The sequence below is a fragment of the Oncorhynchus gorbuscha genome, linkage group LG04, assembly GCF_021184085.1.
Source record: "Oncorhynchus gorbuscha isolate QuinsamMale2020 ecotype Even-year linkage group LG04, OgorEven_v1.0, whole genome shotgun sequence".
NCBI lineage: Eukaryota > Metazoa > Chordata > Actinopteri > Salmoniformes > Salmonidae > Oncorhynchus > Oncorhynchus gorbuscha.
Genome location: NC_060176.1, coordinates 20,043,302 through 20,056,233, shown reverse-complemented (window position 1 = coordinate 20,056,233; position 12,932 = coordinate 20,043,302).

Genomic DNA, 12,932 nt, shown 5'->3' with positions numbered 1-12,932 from the left:
ACAACAGACCAATTTTAAGATAGAGAAGAGCAGGACGTTTTCCAGAGGCAGAACAGTAATGGCTGTAAACAAGCCTGACTCCACAGTACTATTCACTGACTCAATGACTGGCGGCTCTTTGGAAACGCTTTCATTTTTCTGCCCAATCTCATCCTCACTTTCTGCTGAGCGTTTCAGAGACAGGCTATTGGGCAAGGCTCAGAACAAATGCATTGGACCAAATGCATCATCAATACAAAGGGTCCTCTAATGACCTAGTTTGTAATGAGCACAAATTGTATTTTGTTTCTGTTCATTATCAGAACAATGGACTCACACTAATGGCATTAACCATTAGTGTGAGTCAAATAGGTTGAAAGACGAAACCTACAAATTACTGCCACCTAGTGGCTGCCATGGTGGGTAAACGTGCAATGATTGACACGAGTTGGAAGATATATTTGCAGATGCTTGGGTGCTCTCAGACATTCACTGTTATACACTGAGTGTACAAAACATTAGGAACACCTTCCTACTATTGAGTTGCAACCCCTTTTGCCCTCAGAAGAGCCTCAATTTGTCAGGGCATGGCCTACAAGGTGTTGAAAGCGTTCCACAGGGATACTGACCCATGTTGACTCCAATGCTTGGTTGGTGGACCACTCTTGACGCACACTGTAAACTGCTAAGTGTGAAAAACCCAGCAGCACTGCAGTTCTTGACACACTCAAACCGGTGCACCTGGCACCTACTAGCATACCCTGACCGTGTATCTCTGTTGCTGCGCTGCTCCCTGCATATTAATGTCCTCTGCAATGAACCAGCCAGACCTCCGGTAAGGTAATACTCCCGTCCTCCGTCTTCGTCTCTCATAGGACACCTTCACAGCGTACACACACACACATGACCTACAGACTACACTAGAGTGCCTTTCTACAGGCGCGATGCAGTGCATGACTACATAACACCACTGCATGTGGTTGGAGGACACGACAGTGGATGGATAATAGCACCATGACTCACTATAGGGTCACATCACGTCATAGCCGATGCTGTTATTTAGCGTATGGCTGAATGTATGAGAGTGAGTGAACCTAAGTGGTCCAAATAACACTACCATATTAATTGAACGTTGATGAACAAGTGATTGACATTCCCTAGAGGTCGCTGTATCCCGTTACAACAACCCTGGGTTCCACCCACAAGCTTACAGTAATAACTAAGGGACATGTAGGCCTAAGGGGAATTAGGATGACAACTTTAAGGATGAGAAGGCCCAAAACTTTATGGTGACATTCTACAGGAACGGCAGCAGGTGAGGATTTGGGGAGGGTAAAGACTAGCAGAGGACTTGTGATTCTGCTTGCATCTTCAATGTGCCCTTCGAGACAACAATATGCTGGGACAAAAATAAATAAATAAAGGGAAGGACATATTATTCTTTTCATGGCGCACTTCTCAGGTCTTTATCAAGCTGATATAGTATTCACTCTCAGCCCTTTCAACCCCTGGATTCTCCTCCACCAGAGAGATAAGAGGAGTGCCCTTTCTTCACCTGAGGAATGAGAATGCAGCTCCCCCCCCCAAAAAAACAACGCAGGACTCTGGCTCCTCGTCCCGCCCGCCACGGCAGAAATGTCATCCCAACCCGGTCCTGTGATGTGTTTACTTAGTACAGTAAGGAGCGTGGCTGTCATTCTCTGCTGTTATTCACGTCGGTACACCGCCAGACACACAGGTCTAGCCACGACTACTTCTCCATCTCTCTGTCTCTGGCACACACACACACACACACACACACACACACACACACACACACACACACACACACACACACACACACACACACACACACACACACACACACACACACACACACACACACACACACACACACACACACACACACACACACACACACACACACACACACACACACACACACACACACACACACACACACACACACACACACACACACATGTAGGATGTAGGATGATATAGTCCTATAAAAAGTTACAGGACACTAAAATAGCATTACATATAGAGTTACACGGTGTTCCTTTGTTGTGAATTGAAACACCTCTTCCAAGAAACGAAATAAGCCTCCAAGGATAATCAATAGGCAGCACTCATGAACCACCAACCAGGAACAATTCTAAAAGAGAACCTACTTTTAAGTTTGCCCAGTCGAGGGGACAAAATGCCGGACGGTTATTATCGCTCTGAAATGCAATCTCCAACAAGCCAATAATGTACAGTACTCAAAGCACTATACAGAATATAAAATCGTTCTTGGAAAAAGGCCCCAGTTAAATCTATGTATGTGGGCAGAGCATAGGTTCATCATGTATGCATTGACTACTTGACTATTGCAACACCCACCCAGGCTCTCAGAGGGCTCTTCCTGCTTCCTCTACACTCAACAACAGAACACTTAACCCTCTACTAAGCACCTCTTAGCCCTAACATGACACCATGTACTTTATTTTGGCCTCATAAGAACCGTAGAGGTTGCAAAAGTGGTGAGGAGCAAAACAGGAAGATCCTCTCTCTCCTCTCTCTCTTAGTCGTAACAGGAAATAACGCAGCTGCAGCCAAAGACAGCTACGAAATGATTTGATAAAAGAAACACCTGGCAATTACACTGCAGCTGCCCACATGAGAATATGAGTGCATAACCTTGTGCAGTGACATGGTCGTCATTAAGCCCCCAGAGAGGGAAAACAGGCACAGCAGCTCTGTGATCACAGTGTCTGTCTGGCTCTCTGAAGCAGAGCAGGGTAGGTCTCACTGCTGCCTTCTGCTCCCTCTCTCCCCAAAACTACACGATGATGGCCAAAGACACCATGACATGGAAAAGCAGAAAGTGTCGTCAAAATAACACAATTTAACTAGGCGACTCAGATCCTCTGATCTCCTGTGGTCATTAGTGGGGAAGGCTCTTAAAGAGGCTTATGGAGGGAGACGTCTAATGCCAGAAGTTAAGTCTTTGCAAAGTATTACAGACTAGGACCCACTGTCCCAGGCTTTATAATCACTTTACAATGCATGATTTTGCTGATGATCATAGATGGTAGTTAATGCACAACTATTTTGATGTTAGGAACCATTCATTGAGTGGTGAGGGTGAGTTCTGTGCTGGATTGGACAGTTCTATACCAGTTTTAGTGAAAGAAAAAGCTACGTTTGCTTGGGTGTTCAACCTGAAAAATGACTAATCTCTTCTTGCCAGCCTCAGGGATACAGGCATGGATACTTTATATGAGTCTCCCTAACAGCAGCACAGTCTGTCCTCTCCTCTGCTCTGCCTGCCTGCTGCACCAGCATCAAAAACAATGACAAAGTTCACTTCAAAAGCATGACTCAACTCTTAAGTCCTTGTCTCCAAACCTCCGTGTTAAAGTTAGCCCTGGTGCCCTGTCCTTCCTCCACCCTTTATTCCAGCTGGTATTAGTCAAGCAACACTATTAGAGCAATGTCCCGCCGCCCACCATCAATGGCCCACCTGGGTAATACTGAACAGACCAATCCAAGCATGATTCCTTTTTTTCCATGCCTGTTTTTCATTCACGTGCCAATATTGCAATTGATTTCATAAGTGGGGCAGAAGGTGAGCCAGCAGGGATAGATCATCTGGTTGTTGTGCCTGATCATGCTGCCAGTTGGACTTTGTCTCAACAAGTTAATCATCTTTGTGATTGTCCCCAATGCAGTGGAGGCTGATCCCAGAGAAGTGCAGGTGTTTTTGGGAGAGGGGAACAAAGAGTATATATGCATAAGGCCCTCATTTGTTCTGAAAGTACCGTCATGCTTCACTACGTCTGGACTGGGCCTCCACCACTGCGCTGGCTTAGAGCAATGCTGTGTTTAATAGTCACATGTACAGGGGTCGCAGGTGGGATTGCAGGGTACAGTTCAAATCTTCGGCTCTGAGCTGCAGGACTAAGTCAAATAAAAGAATGAAAATGGTCATAAAAAACAACAGCAATAGAAATAGAAGTAGCACTATACACATCATCACTGTAGCAGTGGTCAATACATACATGTCCATTGGGTGGAGGCAGAGTAAAGGCTGTTGGGGGGGGGGGGGGGGGGTCCATAGGGGGAGTAGCAGGGGGAGCAGGTAGCTGAATAGCCACCGCTAGTCAGCCTGATAGTCTGAGGGTAGAAACTATTGGCCAGTCTTCCCATTTTTGTCATGATTGAAGCGGGGAGAACAGGGCATGGCTTTGGGGGCTGGGGTCCCTGATGATCTTCTTGGCCTTCCTGCAAAACCTGGTGTTGTAGGTGTCCTATTGGGCAAGCAGTGTGCACCCAATGGTGCGTTCGGCTGCACCTATCACCCTCGGCTGCACCTATTGCTGTACCAGGCTGGGATGCAGCCCAACAGTATGCTTTCGACTGTGCTCCTGTAGAACACTGTGAGGGACCTCAGAGACAGGTCGAATATCTTCAGCATCCTGAGGTTGAAGAGTTGCTGTTGTGCCTTCTTCACCACGGTATCCATCTGGTTAGATCATTTCAGCTTCTCTGAGATGTGTACGCAGACGAATTTGGAGTTATTGGCCGTCTCCACGGCAGCCCCATTGATGAGGATGGGGGCGTGTCCAGTCTGGTTCCTCCTAAAGTTTACAATCAGCTCCTTTGTTTTGAAAATGTTGAGGGAGAGTTAAAACATTTTTTTCAGGGGGTAGATAAGCTTTAACATTGCAGATAGATTGCAGCTCCATCAATGTAATTGTCTGCATAATTTCCAATCCCCCATATGTATATATATTTTTAAATATATATACAGTACCAGTCAAATGTTTGGAAAACACCTACTTATTCAAGTTTTTTCTTTGTTTTTACCAGTCAAAAACTGTTTGGAAAACACCTGTTTAACAAATTATTCAAAGTAGCTTTTTTGATGACAGCTTTGCACACTTTTCTCTCAAGCTATTTTTTCCAACATTTTGTAGAATACTCTGTGAAGGGTTGAGGTTGATTGTGGAGGCCAAGTCATCTGATGCAGCGCTCCATCACTCTCCTTCTTGGTCAAATAGCTCTTACACAGCCTGATGTTGTGTTGGGTCACTGTCCTGTTGAAAAACAAATGATAGTCCCACTAAGCACAAACCAGATGGGTTGGTGTATCACTGCAGAATTCAGTGGTAGCCATGCTGGTGAAGTGTGCCTTGAATTCTAAATAACTCACAGACAATGTCACCAGCAAAGTACCGTCACACCATCACACCTCCTCCTCCATGCTTCACGGTGTGAACCACACATGCTGAGATCATCCGTTCACCAACTCTGTGTCTCAGATAGACACAGCAGTTGGAACCAAAAATCTCAAATTTGGACAGATTTTCACTGGTCTTATGTCCGTTGCTTGTGTTTCTTGGCCCAAGCAAGTACCTTCTTCTTATTGGTGTCCTTTAGTAGTGGTTTCATTGCAGCAATTTAACCATGAAGGCCTGATTCACACAGTCTCCTCTGAACAGTTGATGTTGAGATGTGTCTATTACTTGAACTCTGTAAAGCATTTATTTGGGCTCCAATTTCTGAGGCTGGTTATTCTAATGTACTTATCCTCTGTAGTAGAGGTAACTCTGGGTCTTCCTTTCCTGTGGTGGTCCTCTTGAGAGCCAGTTTCACCATAGCTCTTGATGGTTTTTGCGACTGCACTTGTAGAAACTTTCAAATAAATTTTCTGAATTGACTGACCTTCAGGTCTTAACGTAATGATGGACTGTGGTTTCTCTTTACCCATTTGAGCTGTCCTTGCGATAATATGGACTTGGTCTTTTACCAAATAGCGCTACCTTCTGTATACCACCCCTACCTTGTCATAACACAACTGACTGGCTCAAATGCATTAAGAAGGAAAGAAATTCCACAAATGAACTTTTAACAAGGCACACCTGTTAATTGAAATGTATTGCAGATGACTATCTCATGAAGCTGGTTGATAGAATACCAAGAGTGTGCAAAGCTGTCATCAAGGCAAAGGGGAGCTACTTTGAAGAATCTCAAATATAAAATATATTTTGATTTGTTTAACACTTTTTTGGTTACTACATGTTTCCATATGTGTTATTTCATAGTTATGATGTCTTTACTATTATTCTACAATGTAGACAATTGTCATGTTTTGTCTTATATTGTCTTGTCATTTTGCTTTCCCTTCTGTTCGTTTTCCCCCTGCTGGTCTTATTAGGTTCGTTCCCTTTTTTCTCTCTCCCTCCCTCTCTCTCTTCTCTCTATCGTTCCGTTCCTGCTCCCAGCTGTTCCTATTCCCCTACTCAATCATCTAGTCTTTTCACACCTGTTCCTTATCTTGCCCTCTGATTAGAGTCCCTATTTCTCCCCTTGTTTTCCGTTTCTGTCCTGTCGGATCCTTGTATATTGTTCGCCGTGCTGTGTCTTTGTCTCGCCCTGTCTTGTCTTGTTTCCCTCAGATGCTGCGTGTGAGCAGGTGTCTGAGTCTGCTACGGTCGGTGCCTTCCCGAGGCAACCTACAATTAATGGTCGAGTCTCCAGTCTGTCCTCGTCACTACGAGTGGAATTAAGTTTTTTATGTTTTGTTTTCTGCTCCGATTGTCCAGGAGTATTGCCTATTTCCTTTACTGGAATAAAGACTCTGTTTTCGCCAAGTCGCTTTTGGGTCCTCATTCACCTGCATAACAGAAGGATCCGACCAAGAATGGACCCAGCGACTACAGATTCTCGTAACACTGCCGTTGAGATCCAAGGAGCCATGCTCGGCAGACACGAGCAGGAATTGTCTGCTGCTCGTCATGCCGTTGAGAACCTGGCCGCTCAGGTTTCCGACCTCTCTGGACAGTTCCAGAGTCTTCGTCTCGTGCCACCTGCTACTTCCTGGTCTGCCGAGCCTCCGGAACCTAGGGTTAATAACCCACCTTGTTACTCCGGGCAGCCCACGGAGTGCCGCTCCTTTCTCACCCAGTGTGATATTGTGTTCTCTCTCCAACCCAACACATACTCTAGAGAGAGAGCTCGGGTTGCTTACGTCATATCACTCCTTACTGGCCGGGCTCGAGAGTGGGGCACAGCGATCTGGGAGGCAATGGCTGATTGTTCTAACAATTACCTGAACTTTAAAGAGGAGATGATTCGGGTTTTTGATCGTTCAGTTTTTGGTAGGGAGGCTTCTAGGGCCCTGGCTTCCCTATGTCAAGGTGATCGATCCATAACGGATTACTCTATAGAGTTTCGCACTCTTGCTGCCTCTAGTGACTGGAACGAGCCGGCGCTGCTCGCTCATTTTCTGGAGGGACTCCACGCAGTGGTTAAGGATGAGATTCTCTCCCGGGAGGTTCCTTCAGATGTGGACTCTTTGATTGCTCTCGCCATCCGCATAGAACGACGGGTAGATCTTCGTCACCGGGCTCGTGGAAGAGAGCTCGCATCAACGGTGTTTCCCTGCTCCGCATCGCAACCATCTCCCTCCTCTGGCTCAGAGACTGAGCCCATGCAGCTGGGAGGGATTCGCATCTCGACTAAGGAGAGGGAACGGAGGATCACCAACCGCCTGTGCCTTTATTGCGGAGTTGCTGGACATTTTGTTAATTCATGTCCAGTAAAAGCCAGAGCTCATCTGTAAGCGGAGGGCTACAGGTGAGCGCAACTACTCAAGTCTCTCCATCAAAATCCTGTACTACTTTGTCGGTCCATCTACGCTGGACCGGTTCGGGTGCTACATGCAGTGCCTTGATAGACTCTGGGGCTGAGGGTTGTTTTATGGACGAAGCATGGGCTCGGAAACATGACATTCCTCTCAGACAGTTAGGGAAGCCTACGCCCATGTTCGCCTTAGATGGTAGTCATCTCCCCAGTATCAGATATGAGACACTACCTTTAACCCTCACAGTATCTGGTAACCACAGTGAGACTATTTCCTTTTTGATTTTTCGTTCACCTTTTACACCTGTTGTTTTGGGTCATCCCTGGCTAGTATGTCATAACCCTTCTATTAATTGGTCTAGTAGTTCTATCCTATCCTGGAACGTTTCTTGTCATGTGAAGTGTTTAATGTCTGCTATCCCTCCCGTTTCTTCTGTCCCCACTTCTCAGGAGGAACCTGGCGATTTGACAGGAGTGCCGGAGGAATATCATGATCTGCGCACGGTCTTCAGTCGGTCCAGAGCCAACTCCCTTCCTCCTCACCGGTCGTATGATTGTAGTATTGATCTCCTTCCGGGGACCACTCCTCCTCGGGGTAGACTATACTCTCTGTCGGCTCCCGAACGTAAGGCTCTCGAGGATTATTTGTCTGTGTCTCTTGTTGTAGTGCCTTCTTCCTCCCCTGCCGGGGCGGGGTTTTTTTTTTGTTAAGAAGAAAGACGGTACTCTGCGCCCCTGCGTGGATTATCGAGGGCTGAATGACATAACGGTTAAGAATCGTTATCCGCTTCCCCTTATGTCATCAGCCTTCGAGATTCTGCAGGGAGCCAGGTTCTTTACTAAGTTGGACCTTTGTAACGCTTACCATCTCGTGCACATCAGAGAGGGGGACGAGTGGAAAACGGCGTTTAACACTCCGTTAGGGCATTTTGAGTACCGGGTTCTGCCGTTTGGTCTCGCTAATGCGCCAGCTGTTTTTCAGGCATTAGTTAATGATGTTCTGAGAGACATGCTGAACATCTTTGTTTTTGTCTACCTTGACGATATCCTGATTTTTTCACCGTCACTCGAGATTCATGTTCAGCACGTTCGACGTGTACTCCAGCGCCTTTTAGAGAATTGTCTCTACGTGAAGGCTGAGAAGTGCTCTTTTCATGTCTCCTCCGTCACTTTTCTCGGTTCTGTTATTTCCGCTGAAGGCATTCAGATGGATCCCGCTAAGGTCCAGGCTGTCAGTGATTGGCCCGTTCCAAGGTCACGTGTCGAGTTGCAGCGCTTTCTAGGTTTCGCTAATTTCTATCGGCGTTTCATTCGTAATTTCGGTCAAGTTGCTGCTCCTCTCACAGCTCTTACTTCTGTCAAGACGTGTTTTAAGTGGTCCGGTTCCGCCCAGGGAGCTTTTGATCTTCTCAAGAAACGTTTTACGTCCGCTCCTATCCTCGTTACTCCTGACGTCACTAAACAATTCATTGTCGAGGTTGACGCTTCAGAGGTAGGCGTGGGAGCCATTCTATCCCAGCGCTTCCAGTCTGACGATAAGGTTCATCCTTGCGCTTATTTTTCTCATCGCCTGTCGCCATCGGAACGCAACTATGATGTGGGTAACCGCGAACTGCTCGCCATCCGCTTAGCCCTAGGCGAATGGCGACAGTGGTTGGAGGGGGCGACCGTTCCTTTTGTCGTTTGGACAGACCATAAGAACCTTGAGTACATCCGTTCTGCCAAACGACTTAATGCACGTCAAGCTCGTTGGGCGTTGTTTTTCGCTCGTTTCGAGTTTGTGATTTCTTACCGTCCGGGTAGTAAGAACACCAAGCCTGATGCCTTATCCCGTCTCTTTAGTTCTTCTGTGGCTTCTACTGATCCCGAGGGGATTCTTCCTTATGGGCGTGTTGTCGGGTTGACAGTCTGGGGAATTGAAAGACAGGTTAAGCAAGCACTCACGCACACTGCGTCGCCGCGCGCTTGTCCTAGTAACCTTCTTTTCGTTCCTGTTTCTACTCGTCTGGCTGTTCTTCAGTGGGCTCACTCTGCCAAGTTAGCTGGTCATCCCGGCGTTCGAGGTACTCTTGCTTCTATTCGCCAGCGCTTTTGGTGGCCTACTCAGGAGCGTGACACGCGCCGTTTCGTGGCTGCTTGTTCGGACTGCGCGCAGACTAAGTCAGGTAACTCTCCTCCTGCCGGTCGTCTCAGACCGCTTCCCATTCCTTCTCGACCATGGTCTCACATCGCCTTAGACTTCATTACCGGTCTGCCTTTGTCTGCGGGGAAGACTGTGATTCTTACGGTTGTCGATAGGTTCTCTAAGGCGGCACATTTCATTCCCCTCGCTAAGCTTCCTTCCGCTAAGGAGACGACACAAATCATCATCGAGAATGTGTTCAGAATTCATGGCCTCCCGTTAGACGCCGTTTTAGACAGAGGTCCGCAATTCACGTCACAGTTTTGGAGGGAGTTCTGTCGTTTGATTGGTGCGTCCGTCAGTCTCTCTTCCGGGTTTCATCCCCAGTCTAACGGTCAAGCAGAAAGGGCCAATCAGACGATTGGTCGCATACTACGCAGCCTTTCTTTTAGAAACCCTGCGTCTTGGGCAGAACAGCTCCCCTGGGCAGAATACGCTCACAACTCACTTCCTTCGTCTGCTACCGGGTTATCTCCGTTTCAGAGTAGTCTGGGTTACCAGCCTCCTCTGTTCTCATCCCAGCTTGCCGAGTCCAGCGTTCCCTCCGCTCAAGCGTTTGTCCAACGTTGTGAGCGCACCTGGAGGAGGGTGAGGTCTGCACTTTGCCGTTACAGGGCACAGACTGTGAGAGCCGCCAATAAACGTAGGATTAAGAGTCCTAGGTATTGTTGCGGCCAGAGAGTGTGGCTTTCCACTCGTAACCTTCCCCTTACGACAGCTTCTCGTAAGTTGACTCCGCGGTTCATTGGTCCGTTCCGTGTCTCCCAGGTCGTCAATCCTGTCGCTGTGCGACTGCTTCTTCCGCGACATCTTCGTCGCGTCCATCCTGTCTTCCATGTCTCCTGTGTCAAGCCCTTTCTTCGCACCCCCGTTCGTCTTCCCCCCCGTCCTTGTCGAGAGCGCACCTATTTACAAGGTACGTAGGATCATGGACATGCGTTCTCGGGACGGGGTCACCAATACTTAGTGGATTGGGAGGGTTACGGTCCTGAGGAGAGGAGTTGGGTTCCGTCTCGGGACGTGCTGGACCGTTCCTGATTGATGATTTCCTCCGTTGCCGCCAGGATTCCTCTCGAGTGCGCCAGGAGGCGCTCGGTGAGTGGGGGGTACTGTCATGTTTTGTCTTATATTGTCTTGTCATTTTGCTTTCCCTTCTGTTCGTTTTCCCCCTGCTGGTCTTATTAGGTTCCCCCTTTTTCTCTCTCCCTCCCTCTCTCTCTCTCTTCTCTCTATCGTTCCGTTCCTGCTCCCAGCTGTTCCTATTCCCCTACTCAATCATCTAGTCTTTTCACACCTGTTCCTTATCTTGCCCTCTGATTAGAGTCCCTATTTCTCCCCTTGTTTTCCGTTTCTGTCCTGTCGGATCCTTGTATATTGTTCGCCGTGCTGTGTCTTTGTCTCGCCCTGTCGTGTCTTGTTTCCCTCAGATGCTGCGTGTGAGCAGGTGTCTGAGTCTGCTACGGTCGGTGCCTTCCCGAGGCAACCTACAGTTAATGGTCGAGTCTCCAGTCTGTCCTCGTCACTACGAGTGGAATTAAGTTTTTTATGTTTTGTTTTCTGCTCCGATTGTCCAGGAGTATTGCCTATTTCCTTTACTGGAATAAAGACTCTGTTTTCGCCAAGTCGCTTTTGGGTCCTCATTCACCTGCATAACAACAATAGTAAAAAATAAAGACAAATCATTGAATGAGTAGGTGTGTCCAAACTTTTGACTGGTACTGTATATATACATATATTTGTTAAACTATTTTCCACTAATCCTACCACCTCTCCCCTAATTGGAAGAAACGAATGAACATTTGTGATTGAACTTCAAGCTTATACATACTACATACATTTTACGGACAATAGTTATATTTGGTTTGTTTTTAGTCTTGTCCCTCCTCTACTCTCAACCTGTCCATCCAGTTTGATTTCTATTTGCCATACATATTTAACTTTGCTGTTTCACAAACGTTTTGAACCTATATACATTTAATGGACACTGTTTTCTTTTACGTTAGTTCTCTTGTTGTTATCAGTCCCGCTCCATTCATCCCCTCCCATCTTTCTCTTAACCCTCCCATCTTTCTCTCAACCCTCCCATCTTTCTCTTAACCCTCCCATCTTTCTCTTAACCCTCCCATCTTTCTCTTAACCCGCCAAGCTGTCTCTCAACCCTCCCATCTTTCTCTCAACCCTCCCATCTTTCTCTCAACCCTCCCATCTTTCTCTTAACCCTCCCAGCTGTCTCTCAACCCTCCCATCTTTCTCTTAACCCTCCCATCTTTCTCTTAACCCTCCGATCTTTCTCTTAACCCTCCCAGCTGTCTCTCAATCCTCCCATCTTTCTCTTAACCCTCCCAGCTGTCTCTCAACCCTCCCATCTGTCTCTCAACCCTCCCATCTTTCTCTCAACCCTCCCATCTTTCTCTCAACCCTCCCCATCTTTCTCCCTCCCAGCTGTCTCTCAACCCTCCCATCTGTCTCTCAACCCTCCCATCTTCTCTCAACCCTCCCATCTTTCTCTCCCTCCCATCCCATCTCTTAACCCTCCCAGCTGTCTCTTAACCCTCCCATCTTTCTCTTAACCCTCCCAGCTGTCTCTTAACCCTCCCATCTTTCTCTCAACCCTCCCAGCTGTCTCTCAACCCTCCCATCTTTCTCTTAACCCTCCCAGCTGTCTCTCAACCCTCCCATCTTTCTCTTAACCCTCCCAGCTGTCTCTTAACCCTCCCATCTTTCTCTTAACCCTCCCTGTCTCTCAACCCTCTTTCTCTTAACCCTCCCAGCTGTCTCTTAACCCTCCCATCTTTCTCTTAACCCTCCCATCTTTCTCTTAACCCTCCCATCTTTCTCTTAACCCTCCCAGCTGTCTCTCAACCCTCCCATCTGTCTCTCCCATCTTTCTCTCAACCCTCCCATCTTTCTCTCAACCCTCCCATCTTTCTCTTAACCCTCCCAGCTCTTTCCCATCTTCTCTTAACCCTCCCATCTTTCTCTCAACCCTCCCATCTTTCTCTTAACCCTCCCAGCTGTCTCTTAACCCTCCCATCTTTCTCTCAACCCTCCCATCTGTCTCTTAACCCTCCCATCTTTCTCTTAACCCTCTGTCTCTTAACCCTCCCATCTTTCTCTTAACCCTCCCCCTCCCATCTTT